Raw genomic sequence first — 15,182 nt, 5'->3', positions numbered from 1 at the left:
CCAAATATTATATGCATTTATTTCTTTTGATATACACAGACACACACACATACGCCAGCTAGTCAGCAAGAGATTTAGAGTGATCTCTGGCACTGGTCCTATTGAGAGTGGCTGCCAGACTTTGATTTTCTGCACTTTTCTCGAGGAAAAAGATCCTGGGCCTGGAGGCAGCTCAGACAAAAGCTGCTTCTGGAAATGTTACAAGATTTGAAATCAAATTCTGATTCTGATTCTAAAAATTTGGAAACCCCAAAGTGCAAAGATAATATGAACGAAGGAGTTGTGGTTCTCAGGAAATGGGTAGCAAAAATATTTTCATTTGGAAACAGAGACTTAGTGCTACTGTTTTGATTGCTTGAAGGCTGAAAGGCAGAAGGGCTTTCTATATAAGGTTGCTAGAGAGAAAGCAAAGAAAAGGAGCTTTTGTTTCTTTAGCTATGGATATGTGCAACTAGTTCAAAAAGCAGAAGACAGCTAGTGAGCTCCAGACGCATAGTGAAGATATGAGTCCTTCAGCAATCATGCAAGTAGCACCAAATGTGTCTGCTTTAAAAGAGGCAGAAAATATCCAGCAATAGACAGGGGCAGGGCACCAGAACATCCCAGCTGAAAATACTGAGGAAGCTACCGGTACTTTTCCAACCTGAACAACAGGAAAAGCTGAATATGGCAAACTACATATCCAAAGCAACTCCTCCATCAGGTGTGTTAAAAGACAATGCTGGACCCCTACAGATATAATAATTATTATTTATCAAATTTGTCTTTCATCCTTAGATCTCAAGGTGGTTTACAGCATAAAAATACAAGATAAAAACACAAAATACATAATACAAAACAAAACAATAGCCCCCTCCACCTCCCTCCCTCCCACAAACACATTTGAAAGGATATAGGATACCTGGTTGAAAAGGAATGTTTTTGCCTGGTGCCTAAAGGTGCATAATAAAGGTGCCAGCTGAAACTAATCAGAAACTAATTGGCATTCAGTGCAGTCAGACCAGGATCAGTGTAATATGCTCGAACCATGCTTACAGCCCTACATATAGCATGTTGCAGTAATCTAACCTAGAGCTTACAGATAACACTAGTTGGGATATCCCTGTCCAGATAGGGGCGCAACTGGACCACTAGCCAAAGCTCAGAGAAGGCACTCCGCACGACTGAGGCACCTGAGCCTCAAGCAACAGCAAAGGATCCACAAGTACTCCCAAGCTATGTACCTGTTCCTTCAGAGGGAGTGTAAGCCCATTAAGAGCAGGCAACCTTCCATCCGTCTGGTCTAGGGAACCGCCCACAAACAGTGCCTCAGTCTTACCTGGATTGAGTTTCAGTTTGTTGATTTTCATCCCATTATTGTTGCAAGACAATGGTCAAGCGCATCCACTGCCACACCTGCAGATGTAAATGACAAGTAGAGCCTATAGATTGCTAGCAATGTACTCAGAAACTCTGAATAACCCCACTCAGTGGTTTCATGCAAATGTTAAACAGCATAGGGGATAAAATCAAACCCTGAGGAATCCCAGATTGAAGTCTCCCCAGGACCAAAGAACTCTCCTCAAGCACCATCCTATGGAAATGTTCATCCAAGTAGGACTGGAGCTACCACAAAGCGGTGCCAACTATCGCTAACTTGGATAGCTGCTCCAGAAGGATACCATGGCTGATGGTATTGAAAGCCGGTGAGAGGTCAAGGAGAAATAACAGGGACACATTTCCCCTGTTTTCCTCTGACACATGTCATCCTAAAGGGTACCCAAAACAGTTTCTATGCCTAACCCAGGCCTAAACCCCAATTGAAATGACACAAGTACTATATCACAACTCAAGCAACACCAAGATAAGATAGCTTTTGTACCAGTTGTTGTGCACCTCTTGCATATCAGCTTTTATTGTTTGTCTTGTGATCTTAAGCAAAAATTCTTGAATGCTAGAGCCAGTCACCCAAGCTCTGCAGTTTGTGAAATTAGATGTAAGGGAACTTAGTGAGAAGACCTTCAGCTCAATAAAAGAGATGTGCACAGAACTGACAGATGACATGGATGTAGAGCTTTAAGCAGCTAGAGAAACCACACAGCTAGTAATACTAATCACCATCACCATCACATATACAAATAAAGTTGTTGAACTTTTTTTTTACAAAAATGCCCCCCAAAAGTGCTTGACTTGCCTAAGATCCAGGACAAAGCTCTGCCTTTCATAACTGCCCCCCCCCCCGCGTCAATTCTGCCTTTGAAATCTAGGTAATGATGGCAGCCCTAACAAATAGTTATCTCAGTTCTCCTGGGTACAGGGTTACTAAATTAACACAACCTTGGCTTTCTTGACTTCCTTGTCTCAGCTCTCAACACTTCTATGCACAAGAACATGCCATTTTGTGGGGAAGTCAGATTCAGTATCTTTGAGACCTTGGTGTATTTAAGTTTCTCAGCCTTCAGGTAGAATCAGGGTCTGGGAACTTTGATTTATCCACTCTTTTTGATCTTCTTAAAACCTTAACTATTAGAGTTTTGCTTCAAAGGTAAGCAAAAGTTTAATTCAAGAAATGCAGTTTGCTATCAGTTTGCTAACCTGTCAGATGTTTTGTTATACTGAGTTAGAATTTTTACAGTTAGGTTTAACAAAGCACTAAAATGCAGATACTTGTTTTTCCTTTAAAACACTGTTTCTACAGATCAGAAAGTCCTACAGATTTTCAAGATGCTGTGCCTCTAAGCAGCATGATAGCTGATATATAATTGCATTTTGAATTCACAGGATCATTCTTTGCAATTCTATGAATATATCAATGTGTTTTCATGTAAGAAGACAGCTGAAGTGTGTGTATATCTGCCTGGAGTGACTTAATAATGTGGGATTGCATTGTTACCTCTTGCAGTAAAGATGTAACAATAAAATATATGACACCTTTTGTTATTCCAAATGACTCCCTGGACAGCAGGATAACACATGCTTTTTAAAAACCACAAAATTATTTATTCTCTGATCTTTTTTATCTGTCAGAAAATCAGTGTTTGTGGGTTTAGAGTCCTTGCCTTCTATATTTTAGTTTACATTTATGCTTACATTTCATGTTAAACGTTGGTGGTGGATTCCTGGAGTAGCACATGTTTCCATTTTACTTCAGCGCATATAAGCTTTTTCCAGGAACTCTGGAAGCATGTTCATTTATTGATGCTATGTCACATAACATTGGAGCAGTTACTTAAAGTTGTGTGGTGATACAGTTTTATTGAAATGTTTCTTTTCTGTGAAATAGTGCTAATAAACAAACAAACAAACTTACAATTTAAATTAAATTAAAACCCTAAGAAGAACCTTGATGGATCATTAGACTGAAGGTCCATTAATTTATTGTTTTCATTTATGAAATGATTTTATATAGCTGACCATAATGAAGTCCACCTAGTGCAGCAAACTATTTCTCCACAGTGGTTAACAGGATGTCAGGACATGAAGAAAACTTCATAAGCCTTTCACATTTTTTACCCCTAGCAACAGGTATTTAGTAGTATTTTGCTTCTGAATAGGGAGACTCCAGTTGTTTCCCATGGTTAATAATTGCTCATAACCCTCTCCTCTATGATTTGTCCAGTACCCTCTTAAAGCCATCTGAGATAGCGACCATTACTAGATCTTGTAACAGTGGATTCCATGAAGTAATTCTGCCTTGTTGAGAAAGTGTATTGTTTTGTCTTTCCTAAATCTACTGCAAACAATTGAACTGGATGATCTTTAGTTCCATTAAAATAGGAGAGAGCAAAATCTCCTTCCACATCATGCATTTCCCACTAAAACTCTGTGTGTGTTTTTCTAAATTTAAAAGTCCAATACAGTTGACGTTGCCACAGTTTGAAAATAACTAGATGTTCAAAATAGGAATTTTCTTAGTTTGGAATAGTAGTGCGAATCAACCATCTTTTTGCTGAAACTTTAACTAACTATTTATTGCATTTGTTAGTCACTTTATACAAAACAAATGTCTCACAGATGTATCACGAGCTTAGATGCCAATTTTCCATTCAGCAGACTAGGCAGCATCAGTGCATGGGGAGAATTGGTTTGTCCTTCTCAAATGAACCTGTCCTTGATTGCTGAAATTTGCTTCACATTTTCAAATCATAATGTATTTTTAAAGCAATCACTAGTCTGGTACTGTCTGTATTTGTTGGGGTGAGGAGTGAAGCATTTCATTCATGCTTGAAACCTAGGTTTCCCTGGTATGTACCACAAAGCTTCTTATGTGTTTCATGATTTTTAATTTTTTTTATTTATTATAATTATTTATATCTTGCCTATCCAGATAGAAATCCTGTTAAGGCAACTTGCAAGTAGCATTCAATTACACATGTTAAGAACACAGTAACCAATATTAACGTATTTAAGCACAGGGTTTTAGGTGGTCTTTGCTTGCTGCCCTCTGGAATTCTCTCTTTGATAGTGGGCTGTGGGTGGTGGGGTGGTGGTGAAAAGATATAAAAGCCTCTTGGACTGCTCAGAGCTTGAGGCTTTGGTCCGGGATTGTTTAATTCAAGTAAATTCTTATCACATTGCTAATATTATTTTCCTTTTCAGGTTCCACATTATCATTGCTTTTCTTTCCTGGGTGGTTTCAGCTTAACCAATTGTTTTTTCTTACCTCTTGACCTTGCTATGGCTACTAGTGGTTGCTGTATTTGGAGCCAGGAAGGAATTTACCTGTAGGCAAATTGGCCGGTCAGGAGGTTTTGCCTTCCCCATGGCAAAATGTCACAAGTTTGGGTGGTTAAGGCATTGGGTGGACTCCTAGTCTTTGAGCGTTGGGTGAGGTGTTGTATTACCCAGTATGGAATCAGTGGTGTTTTCAGGGTTCCCCATTAAAGGGGTCTCAATGGGTGTCCCTATCCAGAAGCTTGTGTGGTGCAGATGGTCCACAGGGCTTCCAGTGGTGGCCTTAGGATGGCCACCTCAGTAGATCGATGTCTTGGGGAGGTCATAATCCATGGCATGACCCCGAAGCAGTTCTATCCCTCCAGTAGGATGTTGGAATGGATATACACCCAATGCCTGAGCTAATGTTCCACCTATACCTCTAATCAATAAACTTGTGGCTATTTTTAAATCTCAGACTGTTGTCCACTTGTGTTTGTACTCTCTCACTTCACCATAGAATGAGAGCAGGGGATAGGCTGGGGAGGTAGTGTGACTGGGATCACAAAGCTCTAGCTGTGTTTGCAGTCTCACCTGTATGTGTGTGTCTCTTCTGATCCCACATTTTATTTTAAGTAAGAGGTTGTTTCTGTTTATAGTATTCTTAGTTGTTATGCAGAAATACCAGAATGTGGAAGAAATATAGATTTTAGAAGTCCCACAGGTTGACCAAACACTTGTGTGATTACAAAACCGTATTCTCCAGTTTAGGAATGTCAACCTTAATAAATGACAGAACAACAAACACAACCTAAACAGGAAGAAAGCGAATTCCTTTGGGTTTGCCTGAAACTAATTTTCTTGAGCACATTTCACCTGCTGGATATTTCCCAATAGAATGCTTTTCTAGTTTGTCATCTTGAGATGACCGAGAAGGCCCTCTGCCTGGCTCCTTGTAACTTGGCTTCTGCTGGACCTCAGTGTCCGGGCAAACCGAGGGGGGTGGAGACGCCACATATGTGGATGCCACATATTCCTTGTATAGGTGTCAGAGCTTGCCACTTTTAAAATACATAGATACTTTTTAAAGCATATTTTAACAATAAATTAAAGCTGTGAAATAACTCTCCTTCTTAAAACTTGTTATCTTAAAATCTAAGCTGTAGAAGAATTTGGGGGTTGTAATGTTTGCCTTGTATGACTAAGCCAGGAAAGTCTTGGTTAAGTTACACCACATTGTTTCTTCTTTGTCTTCTTTTCTTCTAGTAACATGGTCAAGGCTCGGGTCTTTTGTACATGCTAATCAATAGGATATTTCCTAGTAAACAGAAATAGCATAAAGGCTTAAACTGAATAGTAAACAGGGAGCTTCATGTTCACAGAGGAATCCAGGATGGACCAGGGTTATTTAGCGATGCTTTTGACAAAGAATGTTTCATAGAAATACATCAGGGACAGAAAACTTTTTGCCATAAAAAGGCAATTTTTTGTATTGACAGAGCTCCTTTAAAGGCTGAGAGCAGAGTGAATTAGAGCTGTTTATGAACTGCAAAATCAAACCAGACCTTCCTTGCAGTAGTTTGCTCTCACATAGTCTGTTCTGCTGCTGGTTTTAACTCTTAAGAGGAATGGATGCTTAATGCTGTATGATTTGTGTTTCCCCTCCCCCATCTTTTTACTTTTCAGTTTTGCAAATTGCCAGAGGCTAAGTGAGTCTCAGTAGACGTTTTAGAATATGTAAATAACTGCAAGCAACAGCTACTTCCCCCAGGGTACTCCATTTGCTTTTAGAGCTGCAATTCTATACATATTTACGTGGGAGGAAGGGCCCTTGAATTTACCAGCCCTTACTCGTGAATAGGATTGCACTACACGTGTACCCTATTCAAAAATAGATTTAGTAAATGTAACGTATTACAAACACAGTTCTCAATTGAGCACCCTCATTTATCATATGTTAAATAGTTTATTAATCCTTTATGGGCTACCAGAAGGAATGTGGAACTGTTATCTTTAGATTCTCCCAATTCCCATCTGCCTCAATCAGCATGGCCAGTGGTGATAGACGTTGTAGTCCCATGACTGGGGGGAGGGGGCACAAGTTGCACCTCCCTGAACTGCAGCATGTTGGCTAGGCCTAATGGAAGCTTTAGTGCAAAACATCTAGAGAACACCAACTTGGGGAAGCCTGATCTAAAGGTACCCTGAAAATTCTTGAAAATGTTGGGCTGTGTTTGTTCGTCGCTGAAACTCCCAATCTGCAGTGCATTGAAATTTCGTTGCTGCTTTTAGAAGAAAAAAACTGCCACAACTTGCTCCTGGGTCAAAAGTATTGTCCCACACCAGCCCAATCTCCAAGTGTTGTGTGATTATAGGGGTCTAGGCGCCTTATCCAGGATTCACGTTTCCTTTGGAAATGAGGCACAGCAGAGACTGTGGTGTCTTTATGATATATGGTTTATTTACCATACATACAATCTGAGCCTACAATGGAGGGGTTCACAGCATTTACACTCCGAGAGGGTATTGCTTCTCTCATAGCCAAAGCCTTGGATACCAGCAGAAATCAGCCATAGCCTCTGTGGCTCTGGTCTAGCTTGCTGCCTTTAACAGACTGCAACTGCTTTTACCTAGCCCACATCACCCCCAACTGCAATCCTAAAACAAACTGCTCTCCTCAAAAGCTTTTGTCTTTCTAGCTCAGTTGGTTAGAGCATGGTGCTGATAATACCAAGGTTGCAGGTTTGATCCCCTTATGGGATAGCTGCATACTGTATTCCTGCGTTGCAGGGGGGTTGGACTAGATAACCCTCGGGATCCCTTCCAACTCAACAATCCTATGATTTTATGAGAGAGGGGACCCTCTAATTTGCCGTCTTGCACAGATCCATTCCCTTTGTCCCCCTGGGCCATTACCAGGCTAGCTCCTGGCTTGAATTTTAACATACTAATTCCAGAGTCTGGCACCCAGGAATTAGAAGGAGGGTCCAGGAATTGGAAAGAGAGTCCAGGCACTCCACAAACTCATAACACTATACTGCAAACCTGTTCAGAGTTGCATTGCTTAGCTTCTATTGGCTTGAGGTTTATGGAGATTGTGTGCAGGATTGCAGCCATTCTTTGTAATTGGGGTCAGTGAGGTCACGGGTGAGGGCTACTCAATACATTACATTGTTATAGAAATTTAAAGTGTGTATCTAAAAATATAACAACAAGCATCCCACATGCTTTGAAACTTGTGTTTCCTACAAGTGCATTCTGTGGAGCCAAGATTGGCTGCAACTTAGAGAGTATACTCAGTGGCAAACCTGAGTGTTCTGCTGTACAATGAGAAACAGCTCACAGTCTCACATTTCTTATTCCTTGGCACATCACATAAAATGTCATAAGAGTTGTCATAAGAGATGCCCAGCAATGACTAATCAGGCTTACACCATGGTGCACCTAAGAGTCCCATTTTACTGCTAACATAACTAATGCCCTTTGGACTTTATTTGATGGGAAGGAGCTTGGAATCCATTAGTGCAGCAGAGCTTGTGGCTCAAATGATACTGAATTATGGAAGCAACCAGTTATGTGCTCCTTTATTGGTGAAGATCTCAGGTATAGACTGTTGACAGTCCTCTTTTTTTTTAAGTCAGCCCATTAGCAGTTGTTTGACGGAAGGTGAATGCAATAAGCCTTTTGAAGATGTCTGGGATTCCAAGATAGGTCATACTCTCTTTATTAACAAGCCCCCAGAATTTGAGTCAAACAGTTACTCTAATGCTGATCATAGAAACATAGAGTTGGAAGAGACCACAAGGGCCATCGAGTCCAACCCCCTGCCAAGCAGGAAACACCATCAGAGCACTCCTGACATATGGTTGTCAAGCCTCTGCTTAAAGACCTCCAAAGAAGGAGACTCCACCACACTCCTTGGCAGCAAATTCCACTGTCAAACAGCTCTTACTGTCAGGAAGTTCTTCCTAATGCTTAGGTGGAATCTTCTTTCTTGTAGTTTGGAACCATTGCTCCGTGTCCGCTTCTCTAGAGCAGCAGAAAACAACCTTTCTCCCTCCTCTATGTGACATCCTTTAATATATTTGAACATTGCTATCATATCACCCCTTAACCTCCTCTTCTCTAGGCTAAACATGCCCAGCTCCCTTAGCCATTCCTCATAAGGCATCGTTTCCAGGCCTTTGACCATTTTGGTTGCCCTCCTCTGGACACGTTCCAGTTTGTCAGTGTCCTTCTTGAACTGTGGTGCCCAGAATTGGACACAGTACTCCAGGTGAGGTCTGACCAGAGCAGAATACAGTGGCACTATTACTTCCCTTGATCTAGATGCTATACTCCTATTGATGCAGCCCAGAATTGCATTGGCTTTTTTAGCTGCTGCGTCACACTGTTGGCTCATGTCAAGTTTGTGGTCAACCAAGACTCCTAGATCCTTTTCGCATCTACTGCTCTCAAGCCGGGTGTCACCCATCTTGTATTTGTGCCTCTCATTTTTTTTGCCCAAGTGCAATACTTTACATTTGTCCCTGTTAAAATTCATCTTGTTTGTTTTGGCCCAGTTCTCTAATCTGTCAAGGTCGTTTTGAAGTGTGATCCTGTCCTCTGGGGTGTTAGCCACCCTTCCCAGTTTGGTGTCATCTGCAAATTTGATCAGGATGCCCTTGAGTCCATCATCCAAGTCGTTGATAAAGATGTTGAATAAGACCGGGCACAAGACAGAACCCTGTGGCACCCCACTAGTCACTCTTCTCCAGGATGAAGAGGAACCATTGATGAGCACACTTTGGGTTTCAACAGGGAGAAATGGTCAGACCTCACCATCTACTACTCAAAAAAGTTTTGATGGTTCTACTACTCAAAAAAGTTTGCTCAAACTAAGACAAAACGTACTACTACTAATACTACTATTATTCTTCCCGTCTGACTGGGTTGCCCTAGCCACTCTGGGCAGCTCCCAACAGAATATTAAAAACACGACCAAACATCAATAATTAAAAACCTCCCTAAACAGGGCTGCCTTCATATGTCTTCTAAAAGACAGATAGTTGTTTATTTCCTTGACATCTGAAGTGAGGGCATTCCGCAAAGCTGGGTTTTTCACACAGGCACCATAGTATGCCTGAGAAGCATGTCCCCTGTGCCTCTCTTGCCAACAACATCCCCCCTCCAAACAAGAGTGCCCCAGTTTCACCAGCTGCAGCTCACCAGAAAAGAATCATTGCTGCCTTTTAGAAAGGTGACATGGGGGGAGGTGTGTGTGTGTGTCTCCATTTGTCAGTCAGAGGAGGGGCTAGAAATGCTAAGAAACAGTTAAACTTCAACTCTGCAATGAGTTCACTTAGACTTTTCCTCTTACTTGGGAGTAAATCTCATTGCATCTTGAAGATCGGGATGGCTAGGTCGGGATGGCATGGGGATGAGCGACCAACTCCCTTCTCTTGCGGGGGCCCAATTAGTGCCATTGCCTTCCGTTAAGAGTTTGGGTGTAATCCTTGACGCCTCCCTTTCCATGGAGGCACATGTTACAGCAACAGCCAAGGCGACATTTTTCCACCTTCGCCGCATCAAGCAGTTGGTCCCTTACCTTTCCCGCCCCGACCTGGCCACAGTGATCCATGCGACGGTCATCTCCAGGCTTGACTACTGTAATTCGCTCTATGCGGGGCTGCCCTTGAAGCTGTCCCAGAAACTCCAGCGGGTGCAGAATGCTGCAGCGAGGCTCCTCACGGGGTCTCTGCCATGGGAGCATATTCACCCAGTGCTTTTCAAGCTGCACTGGCTCCCGGTGGAGTACAGGGTCAGGTTTAAGGTGCTGCTTTTGACCTTTAAAGCCCTTCACGGCCTAGGACCCTCGTACCTCCGGGACCGCCTCTCCTGGTATGCCCCACGGAGAGCCTCAAGGTCCATAAATAGCAACACCCTAGTGGTCCCAGGCCCTAAGGAAGTTAGATTGGGTTCAACCAGAGCCAGGGCCTTTTCAGTGATGGCTCCGGCCTGGTGGAACGCTCTGCCTCATGAGACCAGGGCCCTGCAGGATCTGATTTCTTTCCGCAGGGCCTGTAAGACAGAGTTGTTCCGCCTGGCCTTTGGCTTGGAGCCAATTTGATTCCCTTCCTCTCTTTCTTTTTTCTTTTCGTTCTCCTCCTGTGATGAGGCTACATTTTAATATTTTAATGTTCCATTATTTTAATGTTGTATTTTATTTTTGTTTTTAAAGTGTAATCATTCATCTTGTTTTTATTATTGCTTGTAAGCTGCTCTGAGCCCGGCCTTGGCTGGGAAGGGCAGGGTAAAAATAAAATATTATTATTATTATTAATAATAATAATAATAATAATAATAATAATATGTATAGGATCATAGTTGCAGCCACAGGAAGATGACCTCTAGGAGGAAAACGTTGGGTGGATGAAAACTTCACCAATAAGAATAGGGGTGGGTGAAGGGGTGAAAAACTGAGGACAGACAATGGGTGAAGTGGAAACACGTGAGACCGTTAGTTGTACCAGGATTTGCAAAATTAAACTTGAAATGGAGCAAGAAAAAACAGGCGCACTGTGTTTTAAACCTGTAATGTGTGCAAATCTCACTGGCTGTCCTGAGCTATTCTTTCCTGCACAGCACTCCTGAAAATATGGTGGCACTTTTTCATTTAAAAGAGTCAACCCAGTTCCATTTTTTTATATTTTAAAAATACATATTTACCAAAACAAAGAAGTAAATTGTTAATAATGTAACTTCATACAAAAGAAGTCTCTTTTTGCATTTTGGAATTATTAAATGATGCTAACAAAATGTTACCAGAGTGGTTGCAACATGCTGTTTAGCTTCAGATCAAATAATATTTGTAAATTAAACGTTTAACCAGAGCTAGATAGATAATGCTTGCCATTTCTAATCTACCATGTGTATGCATGTGTCAGCACTTGATTTTAGAAGTCTTGCTCTGGTCAAAGTCTTTACAAGGTTGTGAGCATCTTTGTGGTTTGCATATTCTTAATCATGCAAGTTAATGGACTGCAGCACAGAAACCACCGTTTTCTATCTCTCTCCAGGCTATTTGCAGCCAGGGCAGCTTCAGAAGTGAAATGAAACCAAAACCTGAACACACGATTCTATGTGCACTATGTCCGTAAAATAGACTAATATACACCCTACTTTAAAGTTGCTCATAATATCAATTGAATTCTAATCATATTTGGCTGGCAATTTAAAAACAAACAAACAAATAACTAAAGATAATTCATTCTATATTGGTAGATTATGTTTATGATTTTATATGAGTTGATGGCTGAATTTAGAACAAAATAAAGATATGCTTGGAAGCCCTGGTTGAGTAGCTGAAGTAAAATTCAGAGACACTAGTGGTTATGCTGGTTGGTGAGTGGGACTGCACCAGGCAACTCCACTGCATGCAGTAAAAGAGGTGTGAAGTCAAGGATGGTTTTTGGATCTCTCATTTTCCATGAAGCAGACATCATGACCCAGGTAGTTATTGACCATCTGTGTCTTTACCTCAAAGGATATGAGAAGTATCCTCAGGCTCTGCGATGCCTTGGCTTAGTTGCTATAATCCACTCTATTACCAACATGATAATAGCTGTCTATGCATGTTGTTTTTATGTCCAATTCAAGGTACTGATTTTAACTTCTAAAGCCCTATGCAGCTAGATTATCTTAGAGACTAAATGTTTCAATAATAGCATTTCTCTAGTTGAAATTTGGAATGAGGTGGGTGGGAGCTTTGCTTAGAGTCTTAAGCAGAGGTGGAGAAAGTGGGGGCGGTCCGCCTCAGGTGGCATCCCTGAGGGGGGGTGACATCGCCGTGGGCGGCGCTGCCCCTGGGACGCTCTCTGCCACTGGCGCACCCCCACGGGCGGCTAGCCACATCCCTGTGGGTTGCTCCAGGTGCCAGACCAGCTAGCTCCGCCTCTGGTGTTAAGCAGGGACATTTCAGTGGGCAAAGTGAAATTAAGATATATCTAGAGCAGAGGTTTAATAGACTCATATCCTGGAATCTGTTGCCTATAGAGACTTACTCCACCTAACCCTGGAGATACTTAGAACTCAGGCATTTAATTGACCGAGTATAGCCACCTGCACATAATCAAAGGGGTAGTGGGGCTGCAGTCTTGGCCCTTTCTGTGAGGTTGCCAGGATTCTCCTGGCCATATCTTTGATGTCCATATGTTGGGTGTAAACATCTCAATTGTATGTAAAGTTCGTGCATGTGGTTAACCAGGAGTTGAAACAATATACAAAAACAACAACAATCTTTATTACGGTCCAGAGACCCAATAAAACATTACAAATCAATACACAGTTCATACAGCCTACCTTCAGGTTAATCAAGCATTTTGTTTAGAATATAGGGCTCATTTGTTCTTGCAACAATCGATAAAAACTTTGCCAGAAACAATATACAGGATTTCAGCTCCTGAAGAAACCTATGGTGCCTAGGTTTTCTTCCTTCATGTGTCCATGCTTATTATGTAGACATCAAGGGCAGAGACGAGGAAGCTTTGCACCACCGCTGATGTTTGATCTCATGAGCCTCCTTTCATACATAAACCATGAGAAGTGGCCTTATCTTTTAGATACCTCTATCATCCCTGTTTTATGTCTCAAACTATTATCCCATGGTGACAATTGTTGTTTTTTGTTGTTTTTTGTTTTTTTTTATAGTATAGCCTGACGTTTTGTATGTCTCCTGTTATGGGTGTCTGATTGGCACTTGTTTGTGTGTGTGTACCTGCCACATACATCTTGTCCCAAACACATACACCCCTAGAGAGAAGCGAGATCTTTTCTGAGAGATGAACTGAGCACTGTCTTGGGACAGAGCCTGACTATTGTTTCAGTAACCCAAGAATGTAGATCCACACCAGACTTAAGCAAAGCTTTCTTTTATTGCAAGAAAAGAGATGACTGGAGAGACACAAAATGATTGGGTGCATGGCAGCTTTAATTTTTATTCTAGTATATTCATACTTCTAAACTAAAGAGATAAAAGCTATCTACTGCTATAAGAAATAACAGGTGGCGTAAATCTGCTATAGAAGTGCAAATGTTTAGTGGCTTCGTCTATTTAAGACTTAAAATAGTTAGGTCAAGTGTGTGAAAGTGTTTGCATTTCAACATCATACCCTACTGCTTTGGGAATTGTGCTCTCCATTACTCATGTTCTTGTCTGGGAACACTTCCCCCATATGCCCTGTTTCTTTTAATTCCTTGCATACTTTGCTGTCATGCCTTCTTTTCCCTCCCTCGGTATCCAGTTCTCTGGCTGTTTCCCCAAACCTTACTGTTCAGCAACCACAACTTTTAACTCTGTCACCACTTAGTGAAACTCCAGGAGTAGAAGAGTAAGTCAGTGACACATATACTACTAGAAAATGGTATCTGTTGAACAAATTGGCATTTCATTCTAAATATTGCTGTCTATCACTTTGAGCTGCAGCCATAGAACCATTTGTCTGGCATTGTTTCATTGACTTTTAGGTACTTTAGGTCAATGAAATGACAGTCCTTGGGAGACAATGGAGACTCAAAAATGTTGCAGAAGACTACAGCTGAAATAAATTAGTTCTTCCATTAAGTCTTATCTACTTTACCTACTTCCAATGTATTTATAATCATTTGGCGGAAGTGTATACCACACAAGTGAATCACGTTATCTAAATGGGCAGATGTACCATGCATCAACTTAAAGGGTTGTCCATTTACCTATTAAAATATTCAGGACCCATTAAAGATGTCAGGTAGTGAATAATAAGGGGACCCAATCTAAATTGTTGCATTGTAACTTATAATGAGTTATGTAACTGGATGCTTTTCAGTTCATTTAGATTAGTTAATGTGTCTGAACAATTTTGTACTGAATTGATTCTTTAGAAGTGAATTTTACATCTCAGTTCATTCTGTTTTACCTTTCTCCACAGAATTCTGTTTTACCTTTCCCCACAGAATTACTTTTAATTAAGAAAACTTAAAATAGCTATCATCTCTCTTATTTATTTTTGAGACATCTGTTATTCATGTTACAAGGATGTTACAAGCATTATAGAAAAAGCAAAGAACATAATGTAAAGACTCAACAAGCATGACTGATAAATTGTAAATGCAAACTACTATTGTTTCCCCATGTATTAGAGGCGAAGCATTTTCAGCACTGGGGTCCAACCTAATGCTATTTCCTGTGCTAGAGTGCTATTTTATGTTTTTTGAATGAAATGTGGAGTTCATAGAAGAGCAGCCCCCACAAGTTAAAGGTATTTGCTAAAGAAATACTAATAATAATTTAGGAGATTTAGTTGCTGTTGCATGGCACGAGTGTTGTATCCCACACTTCATCATCTATATATCTAGTTTACATTTTCAAAACTTTTCACTGAGCTCCTGAAGTACTTTATATATTAATTAGTATATTACAATGCAGCTCTGCCAATAGCCACATTTTAACATGTGCATGTTTAAAAGCTTGTCCTTTGGGAATGTGCTTTTTAATGAAGATTGCTAGCAAATGCAATATTAGAAGATGGTTGATC

The 15,182-nt window shown here is 41.0% G+C and overlaps 1 protein-coding gene across 3 annotated transcripts in view; it reads left to right on the top strand.

The window, feature by feature from the left end:
- Window positions 1-15,182, top strand: part of SPAG16 (sperm associated antigen 16) — a 444,022-nt gene that overhangs the window by 73,549 nt on the left and 355,291 nt on the right. The window lies entirely within an intron of this gene.

Source organism: Podarcis gaigeae (genome assembly GCF_964106915.1).
Source record: "Podarcis gaigeae genome assembly, chromosome: 1".
Lineage (NCBI taxonomy): Eukaryota > Metazoa > Chordata > Lepidosauria > Squamata > Lacertidae > Podarcis > Podarcis gaigeae.
Note: the sequence above shows the minus strand (reverse complement) of the source record. Positions and strands in the feature narration are given on the sequence as shown.